Genomic DNA, 20,898 nt, shown 5'->3' on the forward strand with positions numbered 1-20,898 from the left:
AGAATCATGCAGAAAGGAAATAGATTATCCTGGGCAGATGGAGCAAAATGGGCAAAGGGCACAGCAGGGAAACTAAAGGATGTCCGGCTTGCTAGAGTTTGGAGGGAGGTGGGGAGTGCGGAATAGTGAGACTTGAAGCTGAAGAGGGTGGAGGGACCAAGGATCCTGATGGGCACTGAATGCCAGGGTAAGAAGTTTGTGTTTTATCCCATGGGCAGTAGGGAGCCTGGCTGTGTGGTCCTGGACAAGTCATTTTACCAGACAGCAGTTCAGTTTCCTTATCAGTAAGTTAGAAGTAAAAGAATCTACTTTGCAATGGAATAAATGAGACAATGCATTTGTCGTAGGAACCTCAAAAATGTTAGTTTCCACCCCTAAATGAGGACTCAATGTGCAGACATGCAGCTGAACAACTAGGCAAATGCCACAGGATCCAGAGGCTCCCTGAGTGCCAATCAGGAGGCTTTGAACAGCAAGGAACAGAATCTCCAACTAAATATGATTTAAGCCATAGGAGTTCATTTTCTTACATAACAAGGGAGAGACATTCTAGAGTTTGGAAATTCAGTGGCTCAGTGATGCCTTCAAAGGTGCATCAGCCTCCTTCCCCTGTTGGCAATGGCTTGCCTCATGGTTGCAAAATGGATGCAGCAGTGCCTGTCATCATCTGCAGACATGACAGTGTAAGATGAACAAGATGTTTCCTCCTATGCATTTTTAAAAGAAGAAAACCTTTATTTGAAGCCCCCCATTAGACTTCCCCTCAGTTCCCATTGGCCAGGGTTAGATCACATAATTTTCATTAAGCCAATACTGGCAAAGGGAATATAATCACCATGACTGGCTTAGGCCAATCATGATTCATGCCCCAGGGCTGAGGAGGGGCCTGTCTCCTGAGTGCTTGGCCTCAAGAGAGTGGCACCCAAACAAAACAGGCCTTTCCAGCAAGAAAGAAGTAGGGATGGTTTTGGCTAGGCCATGAGCGTTAACATGACTCCAAGGACCTGGGTCCAAGCTCTGGGCCAAAAAGTAATTCCAGGCCACACTTGCTGGTGGGCTTAGATGCCGAGATCATTTTATGACTCCTGAAGTCAGGACAGGCTGAGCCCAATGCCCTGAGTCTTAGAAACAGCCTCAGTGGGTCTGTGCCTCCTGCATCCAGCTCAGTGCCTCTTCCAGAATCCATCACTCATTCATTCAATACACCAATATTAATTGGGCACCTGCTTTGTGGTGGGACAAATAATGAGCAAAACTCAATACAGACCCTGCCCTTGCAGAGGGTCTAGATGGGGAGACAATCAAATAACCGCACAGGTGTGTGTAAAATGACAACCATGATCCAGTTGTGAGCTGTTTCAGGCACATGATGCTAGAGAGGAAAGAGCAGGAGGACCTGACCCAGGCAGGGAGGGCAAGGGCTTTGGATTCAGCTGGTGTCATTTTGAGCCCAGGCTCAGCCACTTACTGGCAGTGTGACTTTCAAAGGCAATTTGCTTAACATCCCTAGGCCTTGGTCCTCATTGGGAAACAGCAGAAATAATGGTAACCATCCCCTGGGATGGGTAGGAAAACTAAATGGGATGCTGTGGCCTCTTTCGACCATCAAGCAATAATGCAGAAACCTCATGCTCTCAACTACCCGGCAGTACAGCAGTGGTTGAGTCTTCCAGCTCAGTTCAGACCGCACGTGTTTGAACACGGCTCTGCCTCCTTCTTCTAGTCGTGTGACATTGAACAACTGCCACATCTCTCTGTGCCTCAGTTTCCCCATCTGGAAAATAGCAATAACAAATAGAGTTGTTGTAAAGATTAAATAGATCATGTGTATAAAGCTCTTAGCACAGGGCCTGGCACATAGCAAGCTCAAGAAATATTGATGAAGGTTATTATTATCATTATTATTATTGTGCTGTTGTTTTGAAATTACTCATAAAAACGAACGTGAAAACATGGACGGATTAGAGATTTTCAGTCTAGCAATGCAAAGTCATTTTTCTTACTGATATTTTAATGATAAAGGTGTTTGTCCTAGCAGTATGTGTACGGCTGTGAATGTTAAACATCCCTGAGCATCTGTGGGTTTGATTCCATCTCGGTATTCCTCCTGAGTACTGGCCTTCCTATTTCTATCACCTCCAGCACCATCAGTAACACACCTTGAGAAGCAACCATTGTTAGAATAAACAAAGCAAGACCCAGCCAGCAGCCAGACGCAGCTGCAGCTTCCGGGCTGCTTCCAGCTTGCAGTGGTGTGTAACCAATCGCAAGCCGCGGGATGCAAATTGTGTTCCCTAATTGATCCACCAAGCTACGTGCAGCTCAGGTTATGAAAACCAGCGCTGTGGAGGAATGCTTGCTCGTGCAAACACTTAGCACTGGGCCCAATGGATGTTAACTGTTCAGGGAACGCCAGCTATTGTTTTTGATATTACATACCCTCCAGATGGTGGGAGCATCAGACTTTCCTGTAAGCTGGAGAGAGCCCTCACCATCTTTGTTTTCCCTTCCCTTTGTGAAGCCACTGAAGCCTCTTTAGTTAATTGTGTTATGTTATAACCACACCTACTTCATAGGGTGAGAGTAAGGATTATATGAGTTTGTGCCTGCAGCATGTTTGGAAAGGTGCCTAGTCCAGCATAAGCGCTCAGAAACAACAACAATAATAAGAGCTAATGCTTACTGAGCACTTACCAGTTTCACTTTCCAGCTTTAATCCTCACAACCCACCAAGAAGGTAGGGATTAATATCATTCCCATTTTACAGGTGAGGAAACTGAGACATAGAAAGGTGAAATAACATGCTTAAAGTTACACAATAAATTTAAATTAGCTGCCATGATGATAGGTTTTTTCAAAGTAGAGCATTAATCTGAAGAATCAGCAGAAGCACAGCTATATGTCCAAAATGTAATCGCTTGTGCCCGCCAAAAAAGACTGGCAGGAAAACACTTCAAAATGTAAATGGTGCTTATCTCTAAATGGTAGGGATATGGGTGGGGTTTTTGCCCTCTTTTTTCATTGATCTGTGTCTTCTAAGTTTTCCATTGGCAACATGTATTATTTTTATACTGGGGGGAAATAATCAAAATTAATGTTTTAAGCGGCTGCGGCAAGAGCCTAAATGGATGGGGAGCAGAGGGAAGGACACTGGTTAGTAGACAGTTACAATAGTTGACGGGGGAGAACCAGGGCATTGACTCAGGGGTGTGAAGGAAACGGTGGGTCCAGGGGGATAGAAACGACTTTGTGGCTGACTGGACATGGGTGAGGGAGCTGGTGGGATCATTCCTTCATCCCACAGATGACTATTAAGGCGCCTACTAGTGATCTACGTGCTGTTCTAGGAACCAGCTTGCACCGGACAGATAAAACCCTAAGCTCACGGAGCTTCCGTTCAACTGTGAGAAGGAAGATAATAAACAAGCAGGGCCTGAGAAGTCAGGTGTTAAGTGTTACCGAGAAAAGCAAAGCCAGGCGAGGGGGACAGAGAGTGCCAAGGTGGGGTGTGGGGCAGCTAGGAAAGGATTCTCTTTTAGAAACAGTTGAGCAGAAATGAAAGAAAAATGAGAGAAGAAGCCTTACACGTATCTTGAGGAAACCCATTCTTGCACAGGGAGCAGCAGTCACAAAGACTTGGTGACAAGAGCGTCTTGGGTGTCATGGAAAAGCAAGGAGGCCAGGGTGGCTGGAAAGAGGGAGGAAAACAGTAGTAGGTGATGGGAGGGAGAGCTAAGGGGCCCAAATGATGTCAGTGACCCTCAGGACTTGGACTCTTATTCTGAGTGAGACGGGAAGCCTGTGGAGGTTTCCAGGAGAGGAGTGACAGGCTTGGCCTTCATCAGGAGGATCAGGAGGCGGCTATGTGGGAAATGGATGTCGGCAAAGTTGGAAGCAGGGGACCTGGTTAGGACGCCTTTGCAATAATCCAGAGGAGAGATGACATTGGCTTCTAGGGTGGTAGAGCCACATTGAGCAGCGTTGGATTCCGAATATACTTTGATTAGAGCCAACAGCATTTCCTGACTTACTGGATGTGCGGTGCAGAAGAGGAGTCAAGGTTAAGTCCAAATTTGTGGCCCATGCAATTGAGAGAATAGAGTTGACATTGCCAGAGAACCCGATTTGTGGAAGGCAAACCAGGAGCAGCTGTTGGACACATTAAGTTTGTGATACCTTTCAGACATCCATGTGGAGATGTCAGGGAGACAGGTGAACATGCTGGAAAGAAGTTCAGAGGAGAGGTCAGGGCTGGAGGCAGAAATTTAGGAGTTGTCAATGTGCAGGTGACGTTTAAAGCCCAAGTACTGGATGAGAAGGTCCAAGAGTGAGTATAGAGAAGATGATTACTGGGTTTCAGGCTTGGGTTGCTGGATGGATGGTTTTCCTTTTTCAGAGATGGAGAACACGGGAGGAGGAACAGATTTTGAAGGGAAGACGATGTGTTCTCTATGGACACAGAGTCTGAGTGGCTCTAGGACATCACGAGGAGCAGGGAGTGGCCTGGCAGCTAGTCGGGTCTTGAGGTCATGAGCTCAGGAGAGAGTCTGGGCCAGAGACAGAGCGGAACTGAAGCCCAGCAAATTTACATTAAAATAATGCAAATCTATACAAACCTGAGCCCTTTCCCCAATTCCCAGAGCCAGGGCAAACAGGTGTCAATGCAGGTGTTCCGGGGATCAAAACAGGAATTTGAACCCACAGGTGAAGCCGTCAACCATACATAATGTGAGGGAAACGCTCTCAGGAAAGAACGGGGTGCGGGGAAGAGAAGGACCCTTGCCCTCCCCAGTTCTGAGCACCATCTGCTTCTCCAGGACACCTGAATGAGGGACTCTTGAGGGACCTAGAAGGAATCAGATGGGACAGAGATGGGGCTTGTAGAGTTGGGAGGAGGAAGGTGTCTCTCTGGTTTTCTATTGCTGCATAATAAACCACCCCAACTCTGTAGGATAAAACCACATGTTTATTACGCTAATGGATTCCGGGGGCAGGAATTTGGACAGAGCAAGTGGGAAGGGTTTGTCCCTGCTCCAGGATGTCTGAGGCCTCAACTGGGGAGACTCAGTGGCTGGGGACTGGAATCATTTGGAGGCTCCTCCACTCACATGTCTGGCTCCTGGCCTTGGATGGCTGAAGGCTGGGCTTAACTGGGAATGCCACCTGGAGGGCTTATATGTGACTTGGCTTCTCACAGCATGACAGGTGGGTTCTGAGAGGGAACATCTCAAGAACCAGTGTCTCGAGAGAGCCAGGTGGAAACTGCTACATGGTGGAGCCTCAGAAGTCACGTGTTGTCATTTCCCTCGTGCTCTATCGGTCAAAGCAGTCACAAGGGTAGGTGACATAGACCCCACCTTTCCATAGGAAGATTTTTCAAACAATCTGCAGCCAATTTCTTCAGTAATAGTTTGAGATAAAATTCACGTCATACAATTCACTCATTTAAAGTATAAAATTCATTGGCTTTGAGTATATGTTCAACCCATCACCACAACCAATTTTAGAACATTTTCATCACTGCAAAAATAAGCCCTATATCCTTCAGTTTTCACTTTACCCAATATTCCCACCCCTCTACCCAGCCCCTGGCAACCACTAATCTACTTCCTGTCTCAGTGGATTTGCTTTTTCTGGACATTTCACATAAGTGGAATCACATATGTTCTGTTTTGTGGCTTACATCTTTTACTTAGCATAATGTTTTCAAGGTTCATCTGTGTTGCAGTATGTATCAGAACTTCATTTCTTTTTATGACCAAATGATATTTCATTATATGTATATACCATATTTTGTTTATCCATTTATCAGCTGATGGACATTTAGTTCGTTTCTACCTTTGACTCTTATGCATAATACTGCCATGAACATTCACTTATGAGTTTTGTGGCCAATTTTTTAAACCATCACAGACCCACAGACAGGACATCCATGGGTGGACCCCAAACAGGATCTTGACATGTCTTAGCTTTATGACCTTCAGCAAGTCACCCAACATCTGTGACCTTCACCTGAAAAATACAACGATAAAATACCCCTGGACCGATGAGGATGAGTGAGCACAAGGATGTAAAGTGACTATTAAAATGACAATCTGAGGGATGCTATGTAAGGAATCCTATGGGTTGCCCATCCAACTGCACTCCCTTCCTTGGTGACAGAACCTTGATTTTCATCAGGTATCAAAGCAGCCATCTGCCTCATGAGTCTGGACCCCTCCTACCATAGCAGACAAATCACGATCAGTCTAAGCCAATCACAATAATTCATTGTCCTTCCCTGTAAATGGTTTTGGAATGGCCTAGTGATGCAGTCCTGGTCAATGAAACAGGAAAGAGCCCTGCTGGGAGTCCTGCAGAAGATGAGTTTCTTAGCCCTTAAAAAGAGATGGAGAAGAAGAAACTATCCCTCTTTAGCAAGATATTTTCATGTCTTCTTGTGAAACTGTAGCAACCAGCCTGCTGAGTGTGATCAAATGTGAAAATGGAAAGCAAATTGATGTCAGTCTTGAACTGACACAGGAGAAGGCTGGCCTCTGGATGACTTCTTGTGTAAGATAATAAATATCCTTTTTCTTTAAGGTCACTTTAGCTAGGTTTCCTGTAACATGCAACTGAAAAAATCCATACTTAAACACCTATCAGTTTCAATCCATCTGTCTATCTATCTCTCCCATCTACTTCCAGAGAGGATTAGTCTTATCTTATAATAAAAGACACATGGAAAAATCAGAACAAGGGTAAACAAGCAATGAAGGGAGACTTCTGTTTCTGACATCATGGCATACTAAATATCCTTAATGACCCTCCTGATTTTAAAAAAACTGGAGCTATTTTAAATATATTTTTAAACCAATCAGTTACATTTGTCAGCTTATATTTAAGTCAAGGGAGACAAAAAATCATAAATAAAGCATATAATCTATCAGAAGATAATAATATATAGAGAAAATAGTTCAGGGAAGAAAGATCAGGAATAAGTGGATTACAGTTTTAAATAGGGTGTTCAAGGTAGGCCTCATTGAAATGGTGATATTTGAGAAAAGACTTGAAAGTGATAAGGGCAATAGCCATATGAATATCTAATGGAAGAATGACTCAAGTAGAGGAAACAGCCAATGGAAAGAATCTGTGGTGTGAACATGTCTGGAATATACAAGGAATAACAAAGAAGCCAGTATGACTGGAACTAAATAAGTACAGGGGAGAGTAGAAGATGAGGTCATAGTAGTAATGGATATAGAATTCTAGATTGGCAGCTTTTTCCTTCAGCAATTTGAGATTCTCATTCATTTCATTGTCTTCCAGCTTCCATAGTTTCTGTGTAGAAGTCTGCTATAAGTCTTATTGCATATTCTTTGAAGATAAGATATTTTTTTCCTCTGGTTGTTTTTAACATTCTCTCTTTGTCTTTAGTTTTCAGAAGTTTTGCTATTATGTGTCTGAATTCAGTTTTCTTTGTATTAATTCTGTCTAGAGTTCATAGTGCTTCATGCATCCTATGACTTGATGTCTTTCTTTGGTTTTGGGAATTCTCAACCATCATTTCTTTGAATATTGCATCTGACCTATTTTCTCTTTCCTTTCATGAGATTTTAATTACACATAACTTAGACATTTTCACTGTGTTTCATATGTCTCTTACATTCTTTTCTGTATTTTTTCATCCTTTAGCCTCTCCTTACTTTAGTCTGGATGTTTTCTTTTTGCCTATTTCTAGCCCACTAATTCTCACTTCAGTTGCATCTAATCTGCTGTCAAACCCATCTGTTGAGTTCTCAATTTCAATTTTTATATTTTTAAGTTATAGAATTTATTTTTAATAATTTTCCATTTCTCTGCTGAATATATCTTTTCATTTAATTTGTTGATCATATTAATCACTGTTATTGAAAAGTCTGATAATGCTAATAACTGGGTCTCCTGTGGGTCTCTTTCTAATATACATTTTTTTCTCTTGATTTTGTTGGTCAATTCATATCTCTTTGTATGTTTGGAAACTTTTTATTAAAATTGGCATCATGTATAAAATATGTAAAGATAATTTGAAGCTCTGGCTCATGTTGCCTTTCTCAAGAAAGAATATACTTTCAATTTTGACAAGTAGTAGAGGCAGATCACCTTAATGCAATCAGCGATTGAGCTTACCCAAAGCTGGTCTACAGTGCTTATGATGGCTAGTCTATTTCTGATTCACTCAAAATTACATGAAAAATACCATGAAGGAGGTAAACTGAATGATAGAGAGCAATTTGGGATTGGAGTGAGAAGTAGATGTTTCCTTAGCTAGGGTGCTCAAGGAAGGCCTCTGTGAGAGGTGATACTGAGGCCCAACCTGAATGATGAGAAGGAAACAGCCACGTGAAGATGTAGGTCCTTCCAGATGGAGTGAGAAGCAAATGCAAGTTCCCTGAGACAGAAATGAATTTGGCAGCTTTGTGAAATAGAAAGAAGACAGGATGACATTACAAGGTAGATAAGTGTCAGATATTAGCAGCCCTGGCAAAGAGCGTGGATTTCATTCCAAGTGCAATGGGAGATTATTGAAGAGTTTTACACAAGGGAGTGACATGATCATTCATGTTTTTGAAAGATCACCCTGGCTGCTATTTATGAGGGAACAAGAACTGAAGCAGAGAGACCACTGTTAAGACTATTTGCAGTGATCCAAGTGACAGATGATGGTGGCCTGGACTAGGGTGGCAGTGCAAATAAAGAGAAATAGATGGACTTGAGATATATGTTGGAGGTAGGATTGACAGGGCTTGTTGCTGGGTTAGGTATGGGTGGGAGGACAAGGGCTAGGGTGGAAGGTGGTACCATATACCAAGATGGGGAAGTACAGGAAAGGCATAGGTTTGGGGGATAAAAGTCAAGAGTTCCATTTTGAAACCATTTACATGTTATACAAGTGGTATTAAGTTGATGTCTTTTGGTTGCAAGTATCAAACTGGCTTAAGCAAAAATAGGAAATCGTTGGCTGACCCTCTTGGGAAATATACCCTCATGAACAGCTGGATCCAGACACTCTGTCATCACCACACACACACACTTTCTATCTTTCTATTCCTTCCTCCTCCTCCTTCTCTCCCTTTTCCTCCCCCTCCTTTTGAGGGATGATTTAAGCTTTGAGTGACTGCAGCCATGCCCCTCTCACTGAGGAAACTGTCTACAGCAGGAGAAAATGCAGCCATCACACCGCCTGTGCTCCTATCGCTGTATTCTACTGCCTGATCACTCGCACCGTGTGAGATTACTTACCTATCTGTTCATCCCTCTAGGAACAAACGAGACACCCCTCAAGGGTAAGGACCACCTTCTATTCCCTCTGAACCCCTAGGTTAGTAAAATGAAAAGTGAATCGGCTTTGGAGTCAGACACCTGGACGCCACAAGGCTCTGACATTTAGTAGCTGTATGGCCTTGGACAAGTCACTTAACCTCTCTGAGGCTTATTTTTCCTCATCTAATGATTAAAAACGTATAATTGGATAGGTTAGGAGGATTAAATAAGATCTTGAAGAGAAATGCCTGGTACAGTTCAGGTACTCTGTGGTTTGATAAATGAGGACATAACAAAGGCTGTAGCACCCACCCTGGGTTTGATTTTAGAGAAATGGGTGGGGAGATGTGAAGCTGGAGTGGAGCCTGGCAGCAGGGGAGGGAAGCCAGCTGGGGGCAGCAGGCAGGGATGCCTGATGCTCACTGCACAGCTTGCTTAGTCAGCCCCACCCCAAACCTGGCCTCAGGCCAAGCCTGCCTGGTGGGGACACTCTCCAGGGTCCCCACCCTAAGCCAGGACAAGCCCTGGCTTGTACCCCACTCCTCTGCCTGCGGCTGGGGTTTGCTAAAGCCACATGCATTCCTGAGGCATTGATAGGATTCTGGAAGCCACGCCCACCACCCACTGCCTACCTCAGGCTGGAGAGGAGAGGAGCACAGGCCTTCCCCCTCCACATAGCAGGGGCTGCCGGCCAGGACCCCCCTCCATATGCACACACCCCTGCCCCTTCCTCCCAGAACCACAGACAGTGCAGCTTTAAGGAGCCCCAAAGAGCCCCCAGCACCCTTCTTCAGATGACCCTGGCCCTGCCAACCTTGTGGGGGGCCTCACCACATTCCCCAGGTAGCACCAACCAGCTTCATCCTTTCCTCCGCGCCAAGTCCACATATTTTAAAAACATGCTCAAAATCCTTTGGCTTTAGGGAAACCGTGCCTAGTGTGACCTAATGGTGGACAAACGTACCCATCACCCTCTGGGCATCTTCACCTTGATGATAGCTCCGAGGATTCTCCGTGCCTGGGACCCAGGTGGGAACCCACTGATCTTGATGGGTGCAGGACACAGTCCAGTCATCACTGTGGAGGGTGGTGGGGAAAGAGGAGAGGAGTTCTTTGCCTCCGGGGGCAAACAGAGGGCTGTGCCCTAACTCCCTGACTCTGCACTTGTGACCTGGGGCAAATGGTTTAACCTCTCTGAGCTCCGGTGACCTCATCTGTAAAATGGAGATTGACAATAAGGTAAGCAAGGATTAAATAAAACAACGTCTGTAAAGAGTTTAAGGAGGCTGGGCACATAGTAAGCAATCTATAAATGATGTTATTGCCATCATCATTAATAGAAACAAAGGAATAAGAGTCTGTAATTCCTGTCTCAGCCGTGGGACCAGGCTGGAGATTGAAGAGACCCCCTCTAACCCTGCCGCTGTTGTAGAGTCCCAGGACTTCATTGCCTCTTACCTGCCCACCTCTCCTCCCCCAGAAGCCTGCCGCTTAGGGGCCTGGGTCCAGCCCTCTCCAGCTCACTGCCTTCTCTACCTAATGACTCTGATGATTCATCCCAGCTCCAGGCCACAGTTGTTCCCATCAGAAACCCATTTTTCTGGTTTCCTCTCCTGAGTCGGGGGCCCCTTGGGCCCTGCCTTGTTCCTAGCATAAGGGAGTGGTACGGGACCCTGGGTCAAATAAAGGTCTCCCTCTTGTCCCTCTCCCCACACCTGGGACCTAGAGGGAGCTGGGAGAGCAAGGGGAGGGGAGAGACGGGAAAGGAAGCAAGGGAGGAGATGATTCCCTCCCTTGGCCTGAATTAGATCTAGAACAGGGATGAACCCAGATTTTGCAGGCCTGAGGGGTCGGGAGGTAAGGCAGGGAGGAGGGGAGAGGCTAGAGCCATGATTTCCCACTGCTTGAGGGGGTGGTCCTGGAAGTCTCTCTAGCACCTCAAACTCAGCACAATGCAAGCCGAACTCTTCTCTATGACCAAACCGTACCTCCCCCAGCCGTCGCTGCAGTCCCTCAGGTAGAACACCTGGGAGCCACCACCCCACCCCTCCTCTGGCCAGCGCATCTCACGGGTTGCCAGGCGCTGACCTTTTCTGCCTCTCTCTCACTGGTCCCTCCTGCCCACAAGTCTTTCCCCACTGCCCTGGGATGGGTCCTCATTAGCTCTCCCCCTCCTCACTGGTCTCCTCTCCCGCAGTCTGTCTCCACACAGCCAGCCCACAGGGCATCTTCCTTAGACACAGAACTGATCAAACATGGGGCAGGCTTGGGAAGAAGCAGGAGGCAGTGATTCCCTTTGTTCAGCCAGAGAGTGAATGGGCCCGGCGTGGGGGTGGGGGGAGTGGGGGGAGTGGGCTGGGTGGGCTGGGCTCTAATCTCCCAGCACCTACGCGTGCCAGACTACAACATTCCTCTGTTCACTGTTCCTTCACCACACCCTGGGAAGGTGGGTATCACTGGGCCCATTTTACAGATGAGGAAACCGAGGTAGGGAGGTCGCAAAGTCTGCACCCAACCTACAGCTGGGAGGTGACAGAGATGGATTTGGAACTCCAGTCTTTACAGCCTGATTCTCTTCAGTGTTCACAGCTGTCTCCAGAGACTGAGGGGAAATAATCTGTGTTGGGGGGCCCTTAAGAGTCAGTGGACCAAGAAGCTCTCTGGAAGGGTCTTCGTGGTGTGTGAGAGCGTGTGTGTGTGTGTGTGTGTGTGTGTGTGTGTGTGTGTCCAGACTGGAAGTGAATCTTGCCCACTGCTGCCCTCCGCTGACCAGAGGCAGAATTGCTCCAGTCTCTTGGGAATCTGACTGCAGGGGACCATGTTGCCCAACTCTAGGGACCCTGAAAAACCAGGTGGTCTGAGGTTAAATCCCTAATATACAAAGAGCTCTTAAAAAACAATAAAAGACAAACCCAACAGAAAAATGGATAAAGGACATAAACAGGTCATTTCACAAAAGAAACCATCCAACTAGTTAATAAGCAGATGATCAACTTCACTAATAACCCAAGGCATGAAAATAAAAACAATGAAGTGACATGTTCACCTATTAGATTAGAAATGGATAATGCCTTCTGTTAAAAAAGGTTTTTGACCAAGGCAAGCCTCGTATGTAAGTTCCATTGCTTACGAAAACTGCCACCTACCAAAAAAAGATGGGTGTTGAGAAATGGGCACTCATATTGTTGGGAGAAGAGAGAACTGGTACTAATTTTTGGAGGATAGATGAGCAATATACGTAAAAAACTTTAATGTTCACATTTTGGACCCAACAATTCCACATCTGAATATTTCTCCTAAAAATGCAAAAGGGCATATGTTTAAAGATGTTCATTGTAGTAGCGTTCATGGTCCATTCGTTGACAGAGAAAAATAGGGATTCACAAAAACTAAAGAGGTGACTAGGGTTTGCCCATGTTCCGGCTGATCACATTTATGCATTTGCATAAATATAATGGTATATTTGTATGTGAGTATGTAATCAACATTTTTAAAAACTTTAATAACAATATTTTTTACATAGATTCCAAGACATATTATTAAATGAAAAAAATTAGATTTTTTAGATTAGATTGCAGCATAGTTAAAATATCAATACTATGAGCTCATTTACACATAGTTATGTGTGTGGGTATTTAAAGTGTGTGTGTGTGTGTGTGTGTGTGTGTGTGAACAGAGGGAATTGTCTGGAAGATTGCTGTCAAAATCTTAATGGTGACTACCTTTGTGTAATAGAATTGCACTTGAATTTTACTTTCTCCTTTATACTTCTCTTATGGCTTAAATTTTAAACAATGAACCCATGTCATTGTTATAATGAAAAGAGTAATGCTATTTTCATTTTAGGAAAGGAAGAAATCAGAGGGTCTTCCTTCTCCAAGAGGTAGAACCCAGTGGTGGGATTGGGTATGACCCTACTAGGAGCGCATGCTACTGGGCTGGAACATTAAGGAGAGACAGAACCGGGGCCAGATCTGCTGGCCCATTGTGAAGGTCAAAGGAGGGCCTGCTGGTCTAACACCCTCACTTTGAGGCAGGAGTTGATCGATTAGGTGGTGTTCAGAGAGGGCAAGGGACTTGGCCGAGGTTAGACAGTGAGCCAGTGCTGACTCAGACACCAGAATGCAGGCCTTCAGACTCAAGGCCAGGACTCTGCTGGCTGTGCTCACTTCATAAGGCAGATCTGGAGGTCAGAAGTTAGGTCACTTTTTTTCTGGCCACACCACATGGCTTGTGAGATCTTAGTTCCCTGACAAGGGATTGAACCCAGGCCACAGCAGTGAAAGCGCTGAGTCCTAACCACTGGACCGCCAGGGAATTCCCAGAAGTTAGGTCACTTTTAAACAGCATGTTTCCACAGATACGGTGCTGCCACTGATTTGCTGGGAGAACAATCCTCTTCAACTTAGTCTCATCTGTGAGCCTGGAAGTCACAGCTCCCTGGAGACATCTTTGTACCGAAAGGCCTGTCACTGATGGTGACCAGGAAGCTGAGTTGTAGGGGAATGAGAAATGACCTCTTCCCTCTGTCCCCATGGTCTCCCCTCAACCGTCCTCACCACCCTCCCTGCCTCCAGTACTGCCGCGATAGTTCATTTTCTATACCGCCCCCAAGGGATGCATCAAAAACACCCCTCCAACCAGAGTCACCTCTGATTGGAAAATCTTGCTGTGGTCCCTCACTGCCCTCATTCAAGGCCCTCAGTGAGTGGCCCCAAGCCATGTTTGCAGCCTCCTGCCCATCCCCTCCAGCCCTCCCCCGGGGTCACAGCCTATGTGCTGACTCTAGAATTTTTTTTTTTTTTTTTTTTTTAGTCCCTCTAACATGTCTTTTTACCTCCCTGTGCATTTGCTATGCAACCCCCTCTATGTATTATAATATTTCTGCTCATTCTTTGAAACACCATCTTAAATAAATGTCCCCCTTTCCAGGAAGCCTTCCTGGACTCCCACAAGAATTTTTAAGGAAGTGCATTAAACTATTCCTACCTCCTTTCCTGTGACTTCAGTCACTTCCTGCTTTTTCTTTACTTCATTTTTCTTATTTCACATCTTCTTTTGAATTGATTTTTCAAAAATCCCCTTTCTTTGTTCTCTCTGCTAGCATGGAAGTGAAGTATACATAATGCACACTTAAAATTGAGAGTTGAGTAAAAATCCCTTGCCTTACTTCTACCAACCAATACAAAATCAGATGTTTTCAATCCATTTTATAATTATTATCATTATTGCTCATTTAGATTCACTAACACGTTTGCCAATTTCTTTGTTCATCATTACCTCTTGCTTCCCACACTTTTCTTCTGGGATTCTTTTTAACAGCTTTATCGAAGTATAAGTGGCATGTAATAAACCGCTCATGTTTAAAGTGAGCAATTTGGGGCTTCCTTGGTGACGCAGTGGTTAAGAATCCGCCTGCCAATTCAGGGGACATGGGTTCGAGCCCTGGTCCCGAAGATCCTACGTGCTGCGGAGCAACTAAGCCCGTGCGCCACAACTACTGAGCCTGTGCTCTAGATCCCACGTGCCACAGCTACTGAAGTCCGCGCGTCTAGAGCCTGAGCTCCGCAACAAGAGAAGCCACCACAATGAGAAGCCCACGCACCACAACGAAGAGTAGCTCCCACTAGTCGCAACTAGAGAAAGCCCACGCGCAGCAACGAAGACCCAATACAGCCAAAAATAAATAAATTTATATAAAAAAACATTAAAGTGAGCAACTTTGATAAGTTTTGACATATATATACACCTGTGAAATCATCACCACTGTCCAGATAATGAACATCACCCCAAAAGTTTCCCTGTGCCTCTTTGGAATTTCTCCCTCCTTCCCTCCACTCCCTGCCCCACCCCATCCTCAGGAAAGCACTGACCTGCTTTCTGTCACTATAGATTAGTTTCATTTTCTAGAATTTTATTTGAGTGGAATCATAACAGTAAGTACTCTTTGTCTATCTTCTTTCACTCAGCATAGTTATTCTGAGATTCAGCTGTGTTGCTGCATATATAAATAGCTTCTTCTTTTTATTGCTGAGTAGTATTCCATTGTAGAGATATACTACATTTTGTTTATCCATTTACCTGTTGATTTGGGACCTTTGAGTTATTTCCAATTTGGGATATTATAAATAAAGCAGCAATGAACATGTGTGTACAAATCCTTATGCAACGATGGTTTTATTTCTCTTAAGTACCTTGGAGTGGAATGGCTGAGTTACGTCGTAGGTGTATGTTTAACTTTTTAAGAAACTGCTGAACTGTTTTCCAAAATAGTTGTACATTTGACAATTTCCCCAGCAGCATAAGAAAGGTTACTTGCTCCACATCCTCACCAGCACTCTGAATGGCCTTAGATGTTACAATAGGTGCACTATAGTATCTTACTGTGGTTTTAATTTGCATTTTAATGACGACTAACGATGTCGAACATCTTTTTACATGCTTGCTGGCCAACCACATGTATTCTTTGGTGAAGTGTCTGTGCAAATCTTTTACCCATTTGGTGGGGAGCTATGGGTTTTTTTTATTATTATTGAGTTTTCAGAGTTCTTTATATTCTGGATAAAAGTTCTTTATTAGGGGCTTCCCTGGTGGCACAGTGGTCGAGAGTCCACCTGCCGATGCAGGGGACACGGGTTCGAGCCCCGGTCCGGGAAGATCCCACATGCCGCGGAGCGGCTGGGCCCGTGAGCCATGGCCGCTGAGCCTGCGCGTCCGGAGCCTGTGCTCCGCAACGGGAGAGGCCACAACGGTGAGAGGCCCGCGTACCGCAAAAAAAAAAAAAAAAAAAAAAAGTCCTTTATTAGATATGTGATTTGCAGATATTTTCTCCCAGTCTGTGGCTTGTCTTTTCATTATTGTAACAGTGTATTTCAAAGAACAGATTTTTCTTAATGTTGATGAAATCCAATTTATCAATTTTTTCTTGTGTGTTATATCCAATCTTTAAAAATTTCAGTATTGTATACAGGAAATCATTGCCTAATCCAAGACACACAAAATATTTCTTCTATGTTTTCTTCTAGAAGTTTTATAGTTTTATGTCTTACATTTAAGTCTGTGATTCATTTTGAGTCTTATTTTTGTTCTTTTTTTTTTGCCTATGGACATCCAGTTGTTCTAGTATTATTTCTTGAAAAGATAATCCTTTCTCAACTGAATTGCCTTCATATCTTTTCAAAAACCAATTGTCTAAGTGTGGCTCTATTTCTGGAATCTCTATTCTGTCCCACTGATCTATTTGTCTCTCTTGAAACCAATACCACACTGTCTAGTTTACTGTAACTTTATAGTAAATCCTCCAACATTCCTCTTCTTTTTCAAAGTTGTTTTTGCTAGTTTATGTCCTCTGTATTTTTATATAAACTTCAGAATTAGCTTGTCAATTTCTACACACACACACATACACACACACATACACACACACACACACACACACACACACACACACACACCCTGCTAGGGTTTTCATTAGGATTGTGTTGAGTCTATAGATGAATTTTGGGTGAGTTGACATTTAACAATATTGAGTCCTGTAATCTAAGACCATGACATAACTTCCCATTTATTTAGGTCTTCTTTAATTCCTCTTAGCAATGCATTGCAGCATTCAGTGTATAGGTCTTACTCATCTTTTGTCAGATTCATCTCCAAGTATTTCATATATTTTATTATATTGTAAATAATGTTTTAAGTTTTAATTTCTGATTATTTGTTGCTAATAAACAGAAATAAAATGGATTCTTTCATATTAACCTTGTGTCAAACCTTACTAAACTCAGTTGTTTTTTCCAGTAGCACTGGCAAGAATCTCTAGTATAATGTTCAATAAAAGTGATGCGTGCAAACATCTCTACTTTGATTCTGATCTTAAGGGAAAGAATTCAATCTTTTACCATGAAGTATGATAGAAATTGTAGGTTTTTCATAAATGCCCTTTATCAAGTTGAGGAACTACTATTTCTAGAGCATTGAGAGTTTTAATCAAGAATGGATGTTGGGGGAAGAGGCGGCGAGGGGGCGGGATCGTGCCCGGGAGTCCATGTGGGCGCTGACGAGGCTCGGAGCAGCGCCGTGTCACCAAGGCGGAGCTGCAGCAGCTCCGGGTGCGGGAGGCGGTGGACTCTATGGTGAAGAGTCTGGAGAGAGAGAATATCCGGAAGATGCAGGGTCTCATGTTCGGTGCAGCGCCGGCTGTTGTGAGGACAGCCAGGCGTCCATGCAGCAAGTGCACCAGTGCATTGAGCGCTGCCATGCCCCTCTGGCTCAAGCCCAGGCCCTGGTGACCAGCGAGTTGGAGAAGTTCCAGGACCGCCTGGCCCGGTGCACTATGCATTGCAACGACAAAGCCAAAGATTGAATTGATGCGGGGAGTAAAGAGCTTCAGGTGAAGCGGCAGCTGGAGAGTTGCGTGACCACGTGTGTAGATGACCACAAGAACCTCATCCCAACCATGACAAAAGAAGATGAAGGAGTCTCTTTCATCCATTGGGAAATAGATGTCTGCTATTGGCCATCGGGGCTGAAGGCAGGAGTCTATTTAAAAAGAGAAATGCGGATTTGGGTTTTCTAAGGAAAGTTTATGAATGAGGAAATTAAGGATGGCAGCAAGTTTAAGCCCTATATCACTTGCCTCTGGACACTGGTTCCTTTGTGTTTGAATCCTAGAAAGTGAAAAAAACTGGTGCTAAACTTTGGGTCAGAGATAGCACAGGAGAGTTTTTATGAGCCTGAATTTCACGTGGCAAGTGCTTTTCCTGGCAACAGGGAGCCTCCCTTGTACCAAACCAGAGCCCTCCAAGGTACCAGATTCTCTTAGTACACAGATACCAACAGGCTGGCAGGTTCATCTGACCTGCTTATGAGCTGGTGGAGTGTGAGGAGAGGTGTTTCTGTTTGTTGCCAACCTCCTGTTTACCAGAAGGATCACTACAACGTTTCCCACAAACTGGAAATAAAACAAAATCCATGAGGTCACTAATTTAGAAGGGGAAAGGGGGCCTCTGGGGATTTGTTTTGCGTGGTTTTGTTTTACATACAAGGGCATGAAGTTACTTTTAAGATGTAGAGTTGGGAGAGGTAGTTTGGATAAAAACTTTGAAAGGGTCCTTGCAGATATTCATTTCTGGCCGTCAGGATGTGGAGGTGCATTTCTTAAAATTCTCACACATGACATCTTTCAGCCTGGAGACCCTGCAAATTATAAGAAGCGCTATCACACTGGTAGGGGAAGCAAACCTTCCCTCTGACTGGCAGCCATGATGAGCCCTGAGGCTGTCGGCAGCACAGTCAGCGAGTGACAAGACAATCTTGCAGTGACACTCACCCTTGAAGGGAAAGGGCATTTTGATTGTGCTATATGCCAGTATTCAAGAATGAACAGTGAAAGAGGAATTGTTAGCTGCTTAATTAAGAGACTTATGAAGTACTGGCTTTGGAAAAATCTGGTTTTCATAAAACAAAATAGAATGAAAGCCTAAACCCAGGATTGCTTACTTTGCCCCCTGTGATAACAGAGCTCTGTTGAAACAATCCCTTGGCAACACGAAGGTCAAAGGAGAAAAAGTAAGCAACTCAGGGGCAAGCTGTGACTCCTTTAGAGCAAAAAACAGGACAGCCCTCCGTTACCAAATACTACTTTTGCGACATGCATTGTTCTGCCCCAGTTCTGGCACCTTATCGTTTTATTAAAAACCTTGTGTTTTTACCAACTTATTACTTGAAATGATAATATAGCCTGTCTGTTTGCTGTTTCAAGACTGTGATATATTTTCCTAGTGGTTTGGTTTTAAAAATACATAAGACTTAATTTTTCTTCAAAAAAAAAAAGAATGGATGTTGGCTTTTGTAAAATGTTTTTTTTTCTGCATATTAAGATGATCACACGGCTTTTCTTTCTCAGTCTGTTAATATGATGAATTATGTTGATTACACTGCTGGGATGTATTATTCTTTTGACCATCATGTAGTATCCTGTTTATATATTGTTGAATTCAATTTGCTGGCCTCATAAAATGAATCGGGAAGTATTCCCTCCTCTTCAGTATTATGGAAGATTTTGTGTAGAATCTGTATTATTTCTTCTTTATATGTTTGGAAGAATCCCTCAATGAAGCCATTTGGATCTGGAGTTTTCTTTGTGGAAAGGTTTTTAACTACAAATTCCATTTATTTAAAACTTGTAGAGTTGTTCAGATTATCTATTACTTCTTGAATGGACTTTGGTAGTTTACATCTTTCAAAGAATTTGTCCATTTTATCTAAGTTATCAAACTTAGATTGGCAGAGTTTTCTTTCAGTACCTTACATGTCTTTGAAGATCCGTTGCCTTTTAGCTTGCATTGTTTCCAAATACAAAAGTGGCTGTCATTCTTCTTCTTCCTCTGCATGCAGTGCGTCTTCTTACTCTGGCGGCTATTAAGATTTTCTCTTTATCACTTGTCTTAAGCAGTTTGATATGATGTGTCTTGGTGTATTTTTCTTTACGGTTCTTATGTTTGTGTTTTATTGAGTTTCTTGGATCTGTGAGTTTATAGTTTTCATCAGATTTGGAAACTTTTCAGACATTTCTTCAAATTGTTTTCTGTCCCTCCTCCTCTCTTTTCCCTCCTAATGTACATATCTTAGGCTGCTTTAAAGTTATCCCACAGCTTATTGATGCTCATTTCATTTGTTACAGTCCTTTTTTTTTCTTTCTATGTTTTATTTTGGTTAGTTTCTATAGCTATGTCTTTAAGTTCACAAATCTTTCCTTCTGCAACATCAAAACTGTCATTAATCCCATTCAGTGTATTTTTCAACCCAAACTTCGTAATTTTCATCTCTAGAAACGTTTTTTTCTTCCAGTTTTATCGAGATATAATTGACATATAGTACTCATCTCTTGAAATTCGATTTGGGTCTTTTTTATAACTTCCATGACTCTACTTAACATGCTTAATCTTTCTCCTAGCTTCTTGAACATAGGGGATTCAGTTATAGTAGGTGTTTTAATGTCTTTGTCTCTTATTTCTATCATGTGTCGTTTCTGGGTGGTTTTGTTTTTGTTTTTTTTGGCCTTACCGCATGGCTTGTGGGATCTTAGCTCCCCAACCAGAGATCAAACCTGCAACCCCTGCAGTGAAAGTGTGGAGTCTTAACCACTGGACCACCAGGGAAGTCCTTCTGGGTGGTTTTGGTTGATTTTTCTCTTCCTTATAAGTAGTATTTCCCTGTTTATTTACACGCCTGGTACTTTCTTATTGGATGTCAGACATTGTGAATTTTACCTTGTTGGATGCTGAATAATTTTTGTATTTCTATAAATATTCTTTAGCTTTGTTCTGGATATGGTTAAGTTACTTGGGACTAATTTGACTCTTTCAAAAGTCTTGCTTTTAAATTTGTTTGACAGGACCAGAGTAGCATTTAGTCTAGAGATAATTTTCCCCACTACTGAGGCAAAACCCTTTTGACTACTCTACTCAGTGATATTTTCCACTCTAGCTGGTGGGAATGGCACAATTCCTGGCTATATGTGAACTCTGAGAATTTTTTCATCTAATCCTTCTGGGAGGTTCTCTCCCCAGCCTTGGGTCATTTCCTCATATGCGGTACTGTGCACCTCTTCCCCACCTG

The 20,898-nt window shown here is 43.6% G+C and overlaps 1 pseudogene; it reads left to right on the forward strand.

Annotated features, from left to right (window-relative positions):
* Positions 1–13,209: 13,209 nt before the first annotated feature.
* On the forward strand, positions 13,210–17,780 carry LOC113621442 (protein FAM136A pseudogene; annotated as a pseudogene).
* Positions 17,781–20,898: the final 3,118 nt, after the last annotated feature.

This window comes from Aethalodelphis obliquidens, unplaced genomic scaffold (genome assembly GCF_003676395.1).
Source record: "Aethalodelphis obliquidens isolate GAN/ISIS:26980383/991018 unplaced genomic scaffold, ASM367639v1 scaffold9, whole genome shotgun sequence".
NCBI classification, from domain to species: domain Eukaryota; kingdom Metazoa; phylum Chordata; class Mammalia; order Artiodactyla; family Delphinidae; genus Aethalodelphis; species Aethalodelphis obliquidens.